General features: G+C 35.6%; 1 protein-coding gene across 16 annotated transcripts in view; it reads left to right on the top strand.

Annotated features, from left to right (window-relative positions):
• The window catches only part of eya1 (EYA transcriptional coactivator and phosphatase 1), a 116,838-nt gene that overhangs the window by 53,035 nt on the left and 51,289 nt on the right, over nt 1–12,514 (top strand). For 6 of the 16 annotated variants that reach the window (XM_015353774.2, XM_015353781.2, XM_015353783.2 and 3 more), the window contains one exon: nt 756–907. The gene's annotated coding sequence lies outside the window, so the exon portion shown is untranslated. Of the gene's footprint in view, nt 1–755; nt 908–9,042; nt 9,236–9,836; nt 10,571–12,514 lie in introns of those variants that run through there. The other 10 variants (XM_069191566.1, XM_069191562.1, XM_015353782.2 and 7 more) reach the window with 7 other exon arrangements.

Here is a 12,514-nt window from a genome sequence, read left to right as displayed (position 1 = left end):
TGGCAGACCATCGCAGAGCACAGAAACATTCAGTCACCAATGTACAGGTACATAGGAAGGGAATTTGGAGACACTTATTAACAGGCACAGCGTGTTTTAGGACCGTGAGAGAAAACAGGAGTTTCACAGAGAAGACGCACAGGGAGAACACGGAAACTCCACACAGAAGGTTTTTACTGTATGCATGAAGCTCATGACCCAAGACCTGTGAGGCAATATAGCCACAATGCCACCATGGTGGCCTCATGCTGTTACATTTTGTAAATCAGGCTAATTTGAAGGTGGAACGCACTAAGGAATTATAATACGCTTAGACAGAAATCTAATAGAAGAGGAAAATCATATCGTACTATTATTAATAAAAATGTCAGAAATTAAGTTACATTTAGAGTGCTGAAGAAACATGCACAATGTCTGAGTAAGATACAAACTGATGAATAAATTATCAATATAGTATATTTCAGTCGTTGCTTTCATCAGTGTCAAAATGTGGTAATCAGTTATTAAACATCTCCAATCTCTATTTACTCTGTGGAAGACGGAGAGTGTTTCCATATTTTAGAGTGTTTCCACTTATCGTAATTCATTTTTATGGATCTTTCTGTAGACATTTTGAAAACAAAATAACGCAAACGTTTTCAAACGTCCGAAGACCTAATTACGTTAGAAGCAGCGCTTTCCTGGCTCCCTTACCTGTTTTCTCATTTCTATCCCCTCTGACACTAATGCTAACGCTGACAATGTCTCCCTTACAGGAGGACTGTCAGTCACCTCTTCCGCATCTGAAGTGAATCCCCGCTGTGTGCTGTCGAGCAGAAGTCTGGCCACATTGGGCTGACCTGTTCCCAACTGGACAAGCAGCTGTGAGGAAGGGAATGCTAAATCTCTAGAAGCAGAGAGCCTGAATGTAAGTCTCTGGGACAGTTGGGTTTTTAAGACAAATGTTTCTGTGAACATTTCACGGACTAAGGTCGAGTGATCACAGCAGCCTCTTGTTGACGGCCAAAGTTATGGGGTTTTGGGTATTTTTGTTTTTTGGGGGGGAGGAGTTTGGTATATTTAAACTTATAATGCTTTCTGATTTTGTGAGTGACATGAGGTGGAGACTCTTGGTTCCGTCTTTTTTTCTCATGATTCTTGTTACATTAACCTTGGAGGTTTAGCAGTTTTATCAGTTAAGGATCTAAATCGAGCCTACAGTACATGATTACACCGAAATCTGGTGATCGCCAACCAGTAAAACATATTGCTTTGTAGACTTCCCGGCTTTTCTAATTAGTTTTGTTTGTCAATACAATATTTTTTATCTTTTAACCTTACTTTAATACTTATTATAATGCATCACATTTTTATGGATTTTTCAGTTTTATAGCGTCTTCTGATGCTGACATTCCAGCACAACATAAAATGCTATATACATACAGTATATATATATGCTATATACTGTATATTCTGTACATATGTTTACAAAATATTTTTATTTTTCAGTTACCAGCATTGCCCACCGTTAACTCTTCAGTTTTATGCAGTTCATGAACAAAAACTCTCTAAAAACACATATTATTAAATATAATAATATAATACATTATTACTATATAGTACTAAATATAATAATATAATACTAAACTCTAAATACACTGTAAACACAAAGCTGGTTAATAATGTTTGAGGTTTGCATTAACTGTTTTACTGTTTAAATGAAGATAGAAAATGAGCAAAGAGAGGTGAATTGAATTAGAATTGCCACTATCATCAATACATTTTCATATGTTTGTTGCCAAACCATGGCAAACTGCTCACACCTTATGAATTAGACAGGCGGTTTGGAAATGGTTTGGTCAAGGAAAAAAAAACACTTCTCAAAGAGCTCAGATGACTGTTTCCACAGATGTGTCTCTCCACTCGTGTGAAAACACTGCATTTATAGCCTCAAACAGCCCAGCCTTCAGTGTTTAGTGTTGTTGTTTTTCACCACGTGGCCACACTTTGCAAAAACCTGTAAAAGAATGATTAAACCTAAAAAAACAGCTGCAACTTGAAGAAAGTCATGTGCAGATTTATATTGAACTGAATCTTTTTTTACGGGATATACTGTATAAGGTATCTTTATACAGTATATTCATTTTTGAAAAAAAAATAGGTTTAAAAATGGACCAAAATCCATTTAATCATGATAAGAAAAAAGGGGTATACAAAAAACTCTTGTAACAGTGAATGCAGTTTACATTTATTATTAATGATAAAACAGATAAATGGAAATGCTCGGTGCTATATACAGAATTGATTTTTAGTAACAGTTAAAACCCAATGAAAGAGAAAATCTCTAAGAAAAACTTAACACTGTAGCAGTGCATAAGAAATTATTTTTCCTGTCCAAAACCAACATGAAGTTCTTTATGTGTGTTGCTAACCAAAAGTAAAATCTGAGAGCGGTACTGATATTTTCAGCAGTAGCACTGTGCTACAGAAAGTATGATAATTTATGTTTAATAATATGTTATTATCATCTTAATAAGAAGTGTCAATACCCTTTTTTCGACAAATCTGGTTCATTCGATGTTTATCATTACAAAACACTTAAAAACTATCACTGGGGTATCAGGAAAATGCAACATCTCTTTCTACATTATTCTTTCAGTGTTGACAGTATATTAGTATGAATTACAGTATACGGTAACTTAATATTGACATTGCATGTAAAAAAAGTTGTGTAAAAATAAAAAACTGTAATAGTAGTAAGCTCATGACAACACAGACACTGGTTATTTTCAAAGCTTCTTTTGGCTTTAATGTAAATTCTTCAGATTTCACCATTAAAGTTAAAGTTTTCAAAGATAAAAAGCTAATAAAAAATGAGTTTGTGTCCCTCTGCGGTGTGTTATTATGTGGTTATTTCGGTTTGTATTAAAAATTAAAATGGATTGATTCTATTTATACATTCAAGCAACAAAATGCATTACATGCTGTGTAAAATATATTTTTATTCATATGTGAAAATCTGTTATGGGATACAGTTTCAACTAAATGTGCAAGTATCAGTATATTAATTTTTGTCACAGGCAGAAAACCAATTGAAATAAATATAGCTGCAGTTTGCTTAGGTCACAGTGTCTTTGACACTTGCTAGGACTGTCTTTCTACCTGGTCTTGTTGACCATAGATTTAGTGCTTTATGCTCTGCGTTGTTTGTACAGTATATGCCATTGGCGTTAATCTTTTTGGTGGTGGTTTTTGTTAGTAAAACAGGTGTCTAAATGTAGGTATCAGAGTGGATGCAATTAAAACATTGAAGATCCTGTTAAAAGATATGCATGTCAATCAACATCAGTGGGTCTCAAAAACTACTGCATATGGATCAGATTTGGAACAAAAGCATTGAATTGTCACTGTAATAGGAGTATGAATCAAACCACCACTTACAATACATGTATCAATTATAATGTAGTCTTATAGGAAGAAATACAAATTGTGTGTAAAGGAAGCAGCAGTTATCATGAGAGATTTTTGATTTTCCACAGGTGAAACAAAACAATAGGGACATCAGCATCTCAAACTTAAATAGCAGACTAGACCAGCAAATGCTGTCTTAATCAGTTTGTCAGAGGCAATACCAGATATCTCTGTATCTATCTAGTCTTTTCAAACAGTCTTCACAACCAGTGAAAGAACAATTAGGGAAACTGATTGTAATATGGTCATATGATACAGTATAATGTGAAATTGTACAAAACTTTGGAAAGCAGACTAGGAAGGAGGCTTCAGTGGAACAGAATGGGAAAAGATAGATTTGATATTGCTTGACAATGCATGACAGTAGTTTAAAAATATTCTGCCTGAAGCAGGGATTTGCCCCATGTCAAAGTCTAAGATGAAGATGAGAATGGACACAGTTTTTAAAATGATTGAAAAAGAACATCAGAACTTCACTCTGAAAATGAGACATAAAGAAAATTATAAATTGCAAATATACTGTCTGTAAAAAGGTATTAGTAAGGCCAAATATGAGATTTCACTAATATTTCACTTGGGTGTTTACCAAGGAAGAGATCAACAACATGTCTCAGGCTGGGGAGAAACATACAGTATGTCTTAAACAGTAGTAGCATCAAAAAAGTGTGGCTGGTTCTAGGCGCACTAGGGTGAACAAAATGTGAGGCACTGTATCATGTCAAGCCAAGCAGTACCTGACTAGACCTGGATTTTGTGTTTTGTGCTACAATATCATTTCTAAAACTGGCTAAACAAGTTTTTGCCATTTTGATCATTTCCGATGCTGTAGTTTTTGTCAATGTGCTTTTTACTTTCATAAAAGCACTTCTTTACTTTTGTAAAATCAGAGGTTTATAATACTTGATGTATGTATTTTTACTGTACATTCATTTGTCTGTGAATTGTTTTTTATGACATTATTGTATATTGCATTTTTTCAGTATCCTCTTTCGTTTTTGTGTTGCTCGTTCTTACTTGATCACATTTGGGAGTTCAGTGCTTAAATATATACAAATGTTAAAAATGAGCCTCAGTCCAAAAGAAACAGAAGGTTAAGGTTGTGGCTAAAAAACATACTAATGTGTTGAAGGGCAAGACCCAGTTTTTTGGAAAAAACAATAACTAAGGACCCACATAACACAAAAAAAATTGTAACAACATTTCCAAATGGAAGGTTATAGGTTTTTGGCAAGTTTTTTTACACCACTGTAGGAAGGGAGCAGATTGACTCTATGAGATGGTGTGTAAACCACATTATAAAATCTTCCGATATTTGCATTTTGTCTTTTAGAAGAATATTTAGTGATGCTTCATGCACATTACTAAGATGTCAGAACATTATATAATCCCAAAATGGCAAGTGAACATTTCAGCAGTGTTGTGTTGGTCAGCTCTTGACTGACAAGGTTGTAAACCATGATAGCATCCTCTGGAGTCTACAAACTAGCACTACCAGAACATTTACAGCACTACAGGCGTTGACGTTGCCACATCAGTTAGCTGGGAAGCAATTTTTGGGAAAAAACTGTACTCCTATATTGTGTACTGTAAAAAGCATACAAGAATATACTGTATACCGTATACAAATTGGACAGATTGAAATGAGAATGATTATTGTTTGTCTTATATGTGCACATACAGCATGCCATTAAACCTTGGATAATCTGTGATGTTTATTGAACGTAAACTTTGAAATGGCTCTGTCCATTTCATTTTGGTAGACTAGGTTTCTTAGAGTGATGAAGAGATGCATTCAGTACAATTATGTTCAACATTATTTACTTGCATGAGAGACAAAAATTATTTTGTTTGTTTTACTAGTCTGGATTCACTGTAACTTTCTTTCACCACATCAAAGCACAGAGTGTTCCTACTAATTTAAGAGCCTTTGAAACATTCCATCTGCACTGTCAGGAGCCTTATTGTGGTGATACCTTGTCATCAACAAAGATGGTTACATTAGAGCAAAATAAAAATAGTATTTTGTGAATTGCATCTTACTTTTTATCTGCGCTTTTACTGAGACTGTAGTAGTTATTTAAATAAGAGTCATAAAGGTTGTCTGACTTAACCCACCATGGCAAGGTGCTACAGTACAGTAGACTGTACTTCCTGACTGAAAGAGACAGTATGTGCTAATCTTGAGCTACAGCCTAGGAGTTACGACAGTCATTTTAAAGATACAGTAGCTCCCATCAAAACACACAGGGTATGAATGGGATAGCAATTTTAATAAGATAATTAAGTGATGAAATTTAAAACCATCCTGCTGGTTGTAGAAAATGGTTGTCCCAGAAAACAAAGCACTTAAATTAGTTCAAAGCAGCTTGACTAGGATTTAAATTCAGTTTTTATTTAAAATGCAGTGTCACCCATGTTTTTTATTATTATTTGTACAGTTGATAAAATAAATCTATTCTCAGAAACATCCTGAGCTTACGCTAATGACAGAAAACCAAATCAGTCTGCAAAGTAATTGAAATACTTTGAAATTTGTGTAATTACCATTTAAAGCAAAATAATTGTATTTTAAATTAGAACGTTACAAATGCTGCCATTTCAGATTTTCATCCAAGTCTTCTAATCCAAGATTGTTTTAGGCAATATTTTAGTTAATACTGTTGAGTGAAAATATTTAAGTTGTTGCTTATATAAGATAATAGCTGTTTTTCTGTTTTGGTTTGTAAGACAATTTTCATTTCATGAAGCTGTTTCAGAGAACTTGAAATTGGGATACTAAACATAGGCTACCTTTAAATGTGGAACTCTTATAATTCAGTTTGGGTTCCACAATTTGCACAAGAATTGAAAATAATTATCTCCTAATGCACATCATAATATCCGCATAGATGGTCCAACTTTAGTAAAATTATTCAAAATGTCTGACAGCCTGAATTCTTATCTGGTTGAGCAGCTGGTACTATTTGCAAAAATGGCAGAGCAGATGCAGGAAAATGTAAAGCATGCATATTGGGATTTTGGAACCGTGGGGAAATCATATGGTAATCTTGCGTGCATTTTACGGTTTGTTATAGACATCAATCAATCAATCTTTGTTTGTTATAGCGCCCTTCACAACAAAGTGCCACAGAGTGCTTTGCAAAAATATGTACAACAGATGTTTCATGAGCAGGTACAGTATAGCATTGCACATGGAAAAGAGAAAAGCAGACATTCCCAAAGGGAGAAAATAAATCTCCAGGGTTCCAGAGCCTGGTGGTGCCTCTCCTCCAGGAAATGGCTGTTGTGACTCTGCATAAAAAGCAGGTTCTGGGTTGAGGATAGAACTTTTTTCGTCCGGGGTGCCACAGACCAGAGGACACTTCGTCTGGTCTAAAAGGAAATAAAATCCAGATTTATAAATCACTTTTAAGTTGTTGCTTTGTCACTATATTTGTGTAACTGAATTGTCGCATGACACAGTACTGCCTGATATGAAAATACATTTTTCAAAAAACTTATTTTTTTTTCTGTGAACCAAAGTATGAATGGATTCAGGGGCATTGTGGCTTTAAAAGGCAAGACTGAGACAGTCCTCTGAAAGTGCTTATTATGTTGTGTGAGGGGCCTCTCTTGGAGACCAGTGATTTGGTAAGAGAAGCAGCACATGACTACTGCAAAGGAGGGGACACAAAGCTAACTTGGAGTGCCAGATATTTAATACCAGCAACACGGTCACTTGACAAAATAGCAGTCAGTAACCCCTGGGTCTCAGCAGTGTCAGGGGACCAGAGAAAGTTGTGAGGTTTCAAACTTTATTTTCCTCATAGTTAATAGAAAAACACTTTGCTGGTTAAGTGTCTAGATAAATATATAAAAGGTGTTGTTTTCATTAGGGTAAGGCCCGGAGTTCAGATTTCCCATCTCTGGGGTAGGTTTGGAGAGCAGTAGTCACAGACCTAATGGGAGAAAAGCAACCCGATCCCCAAAAAGTGTGACATTGTGTAAATGTTGTAGTAGCCCTTTTAAAACAAACTTGTAGAATGCTCACATTAAAACGTAACAGGGAGCGGATTTTTCTCTGAAGCTTTCAATCCCGAACTCACATTCTGAAAATGTATGCTACATTTGTTTGACAAAACGCTAATTGAAAGCTTGCTGTGTTGACCGGTGAGTGCCATTAGATTCCTAGGCAGCAATGGCGCCCGTGTTGCAGACGTGATCAGTGATCAGACGCTGCAGAAAATACTGCTCACAGAATTTTTGCTGCTTTTCCTCTGAGTGGATTCCAGCAAATTTTAATTAGCCATGTGGATAACAGCAGTACTGCTGCTTGTAGGAATTACTGTAAAATAAAGGCATTGCTGTGTTAATAGGTTTAACATAAGTCAAATTTCTCATTTCTGTTTGATTCCTGATATGTTTGATTAAACCATTTCAGCTTTTCTATACAGGCATTTCCTAAACTATTTAGAGTATTACATAAGCACACCTTAATGTTTAGGCTCTAACAAGCACTTCTAAATTCATTCATTGAAGGCACAAAGTCCCCTCATGGTTATGCTTCATAAAGAATGGCTTCAATTTTAATCTTGTCCACTTCTCAGATTTCCAGCTTGATATAGTTTTTGGCCAATAATGTTTTAGCACAGATGTCAGGCTTCCTGAGCCCTTGCAGCTGGCTTTGTTAAGCCCAGATTAGCTAGCTATAATGACTACATTACATATTTAATTTTTCTCTGACCAAGGGTAAGGTAAATGTGGACTGGGAGTAGCTTTAAAAGGGAATAAAGTATATTAGTATATTTTTCTTTCTTTCTCATTCTTTGAGGAGACAGAGTCTTCTACCTTTGATATAAAGAATAGATTTGGGCATATTAGCTGTTTGTATATTTTTACCAGTTCAATGTGTGAATGAGATTTGAAGTAGACAGAAACATAATCTAGCAGATCTTGGCCCATTTGTGATTTGTACTATCGGAGGAACTATTTATTTTCCCTTAATATAATATAACGTTAGGGCAGGAACACACAACTTGTTTTAATCTTGCTCCTCTTGTTTTAATATTTGAATTTTGATAACAATATTTAACAAAATTCAGATAACTGGACAAAAACATATGATAATTTAGTAGAGAGCACATAAACAATTCTGTGTATTTATACTGTCCAATTTTAAAATAACTAAGTTGCAGAATTACATAGAAAGTTAATTTTATGCAGCTGTCCAATGAAAGAGAGCAAATGCAGTACCTCAATAGACTTCTGTGCCCTTTAGCCATTACAAATAGTTACTTGAGATTCCCAGAGCATTTATTAGTCTATTGAGTTATCAAGGAGCCTCTTCGAAATTTAATATTTGTAGGATTGGAAATGTGAAACAGCTAGTTCACCTGTAGGTACAGGCTGTGCAAGCCAGAAACATGAATATCCACACTGTAGTTTCCTCTGTGTCACTGTGCACTCAGTTTAGGAAAAGTGCAGCTTGCTCTATTTATGTCAGCTTCTCAGACAAGCTCAGTAGAGGTTTACTTATGTTGAACCGGTCTCCCATATATGGCGAGTGAGTATACCACAGTTCCTTAGCTGCACACGAGCAAAATGAAATCCAAGGTGTGCAGGGAACTTGAAGCTTCCTTGTAGCTCTGGCAATAGATTCTTCTATTCTAAAATTTCCACTTAACTACTGCAGAGAAAAGGAGTGTCACATTGAAATTTACACATTGGAGCAACTGGATACCTATCAAGACTGTGTTACCTCTGTTGAGCCATTAGAATCCATCAACGTATATAAATTGTCTAAAAGGTAAGGCGGAAGCCTCATAAAATCCATCATGCTCTTTATATTTAGCCTTTCATGTTGAAGGAATAAATTAAATGCAACCTGTTATAATTGTTGGTGTTTTTTCAAGCCAGGTTTTATTGTACTGCAAATTTTTTTCTTAGGTTCTTTGTCGCTAATTTTCTAGTTTTGTCCTTGTCTGCTATTGATTTAACATTTGTATCAAAAAACAGCAAACCCCTCAGGGAAAGGAAAATCCAAATACAATGATACTTGCTCGTTAGCACTTCTTGCCTCGATGAGAGACTGTACTGCTTCCTCGTGCCAATCTTCCTTGATAAAAATAATTTTAAAAATAGGCATAGCATAACAGTACGTATTCCTCCCGCGTTGTTGCAAAAGACTCGGGACCCACAAAAAGTTTCTGTGTTTCCCAGTTATACATTCTTGCCAGTGTAAATGAAGGCTATTTTTCAGAAGCAATTAAAAATTGTTTTTTAAGGAAATGAGACCTACAGAAACCAGAACATAGTCATTACCTTACAGACAGCAGTAGCAGCTACTTGTTGATGGAGCGCTTCCACTAAGCTTCTGAGACCCAGCCGTCTGCCCCAGTTGCCGGGACTCGCTGATTTACATAATGCATTTATGTGAGAGCACAACTTAGATCTCAGTGCTGAGGTCCTTTGTCAGACTGAAACCAGTAAGGCCAACACGAGAGAAAAGCTGTGGTTTCCACTAGAAAAACAAAAACAGGGGGACGTGGTGGTGGTGGTGGTGGTAGGGGGGGTATTAAGCCCTTAGGGTGCATGAGCAGAACCACAGGATTCTACAAACAAGCGCAATGGATAAAGGATCTGCTCTTTCATTGTCTTAGGATCATTGATACAATCTGGAAAGGGCTATATTGCTTAAAGCTGTGAGTGAATGACATACGGAGGACTGATGTAGCACTGCCTGGTGCTCAGAGCTAACTCCCCAGTGCCTCTTCCAGCCTAAAGTCTTCCTGTGAAACACCACGGAGCAGTTCTTGCTGTTTCAGATTGCTGCTTTTCTCTCTCTCTCTCTTCCCCCCTTCGTCCTCAGACACTCGCGAGTCGCAGCCCGCAGCAGTAATCGGACAGCTCTCGTTCCTGCTAAGCTTCAGCCTCCAGAGATACCGCACTTTGGCTATGGTTTTTAACACTTAAAATGGGGGGGGAAAAAATTGCTCCCTTCTCGTGTCCCTAGTACGCATCTGAGCCTACCAAACGCAAAGACTTTCACTGAGCAAATGGTCCTGCTTTGAACTGGAAAGACCTACAGAACTTTGCAAAAAAACAAAAGGGAAAATAAGGGGATCCAGCTATAATAAGAATTGTAAGTATATGTTGTTGTTTTTTTCTACATTTTACATTCTAGGACTATGACCGGTCTGTCAGTATTTTTTTTTCTCATTTTGTAACACAAGCTTTTCATTTTTGAGGGTTTCCTGTTGGGCTCCATTTGAAAGTTTTGGTGTTGGCCTTTATTTACTAGTAGAGGCTTGACGTTTTAATGCTGGCATGCAGCATTTTCAGGAAAAAAACCCAGAAAGTCAAAAGAAGAAACATACAAATGTTTCAGTTTTCAGCAGAAATTAAATTTTCACATTTACTGTATTAATACACTAGAAATGCAAACATCTTTGTTAGCTAGCTGCTTAAAATATTCCAGATTGATGTTATATTTGTATTATTAACATTTTAAAATATAAAAAAAATAGAAAAGGGTGTAATGCACTTAAATCAAAAATTGCAAGTTGCTTTTTTGGAATAAGGAAAAAAGTTATAATAGTGATTAAGCTTTCATAAGAGTGCAGTATATATTTTTCATGTTTATATATTGCTTTTTTCCCTTTCTGAGCCATTGAAATCTATTTATATCTGGTCTTCTGAAATTGTGTTTTCACTGTGCTCCATTACTTGATAAATCTTTACAAAACAGCCACTAAGTTATTCTGGATCTAAGTGGAAATGTGTAGCACGGAGTAGCATGACAATTGCAAAAAAATTTAAAACGAGACAATTTTTTTTATTTACTACATATAATGTCGCTCATTAAATGTGTGGATGTTGCAGAGACTTGCAATTAATATTTATGATGTTTGAAAGTAGGAATTTGAATTATACCAAACCTAATAGAGAAAATTATTATTCTCGTAACGTGTTATTAATCTATAGTATTTTAGAACTTTTGCTTTTCTGTTGTGCAGGAAGCAGTAGCTTCGGGGAGACGGCACGCATTTACTTAGCTTGAAATACAGTAGCTACCGAGACTTTTCATTTAATCACTCCTGGTGTGTTCTGGATGCTTTGACTCAACACTTTTAACACTTGTTTACTCAGAAAAAAAATGGAGATTTAGAAAGTTATTTTTTGGACTTCAAACATCAATATCTTTGTACAATGTTGATTTTTCTTTTTTGATAATTGACCTGCTGGAAGAGTCTTTCAGACATTTGCTTGACATATTAAACGGAGGCAATCTAAATACAATGACCAAGTTGCACCTTGTTTTTTTTAAACAATGAAAAGGAAAGCACACATAACAGGTGTATGGCATTTATTCTACAAAGATAGATGCAACCTGGAAATATTTGACAGTGTTTGCTGGTTTGCAGGAAACCTTTGTGCTTAATAAGTTTAAATTCAATAGGTTTTGCAGCAAGCAAAAACATACTGGTCCCCACAGGACACCCTTTTCAAGTGGGGAGAATAAACAAACCCAACACAGTTAAACAGTTGACATTTAATGGCATCTGCTACAGAATGGAATGCATTAGAAATTCGCAGATAAACATTCCCAAAAAAGTCATTTTTTCTTAAAATAATGCATGACACAGTAACTTGCATTAATATAAAAAAATCCAGGTCTTTTTTTTGTTTTATGCACGGTTGCTGTTTTGCCCTGTTTTTTTTATTTCACTATCTTTAAATAGAGCGGTATAATGCCCTGACTATGATGGTAGATAGAATATTCATATATATTATATGTACCTGAATATATATTATATATATTATATCATATTCATAATTGCAGTAGGAGAAGTTCTTTTTCTAACTCACAACACTGAAAAAAGCCTCCCCTGTCAGGATTCTAACATTTTAGCATTTACATTTTAAAACGTATAAAGCAGGTGAAATTTATTAATAGCACTGTAAATCTAGGAAAAGAATGCAGCATAAAGCCTGAGCTGCAAATAAAAGCAAAAAAGAGCCAGAAGAAAAGAAAGCTCTCCGTTTTTTGCAGTCTGTAAGCATCAGGGGCTTCAATCTGCTGCTT

This window comes from Lepisosteus oculatus, chromosome 6 (assembly GCF_040954835.1).
Source record: "Lepisosteus oculatus isolate fLepOcu1 chromosome 6, fLepOcu1.hap2, whole genome shotgun sequence".
Classification (NCBI taxonomy): domain Eukaryota; kingdom Metazoa; phylum Chordata; class Actinopteri; order Semionotiformes; family Lepisosteidae; genus Lepisosteus; species Lepisosteus oculatus.
This window is presented reverse-complemented; position numbering and strand designations above follow the sequence as displayed.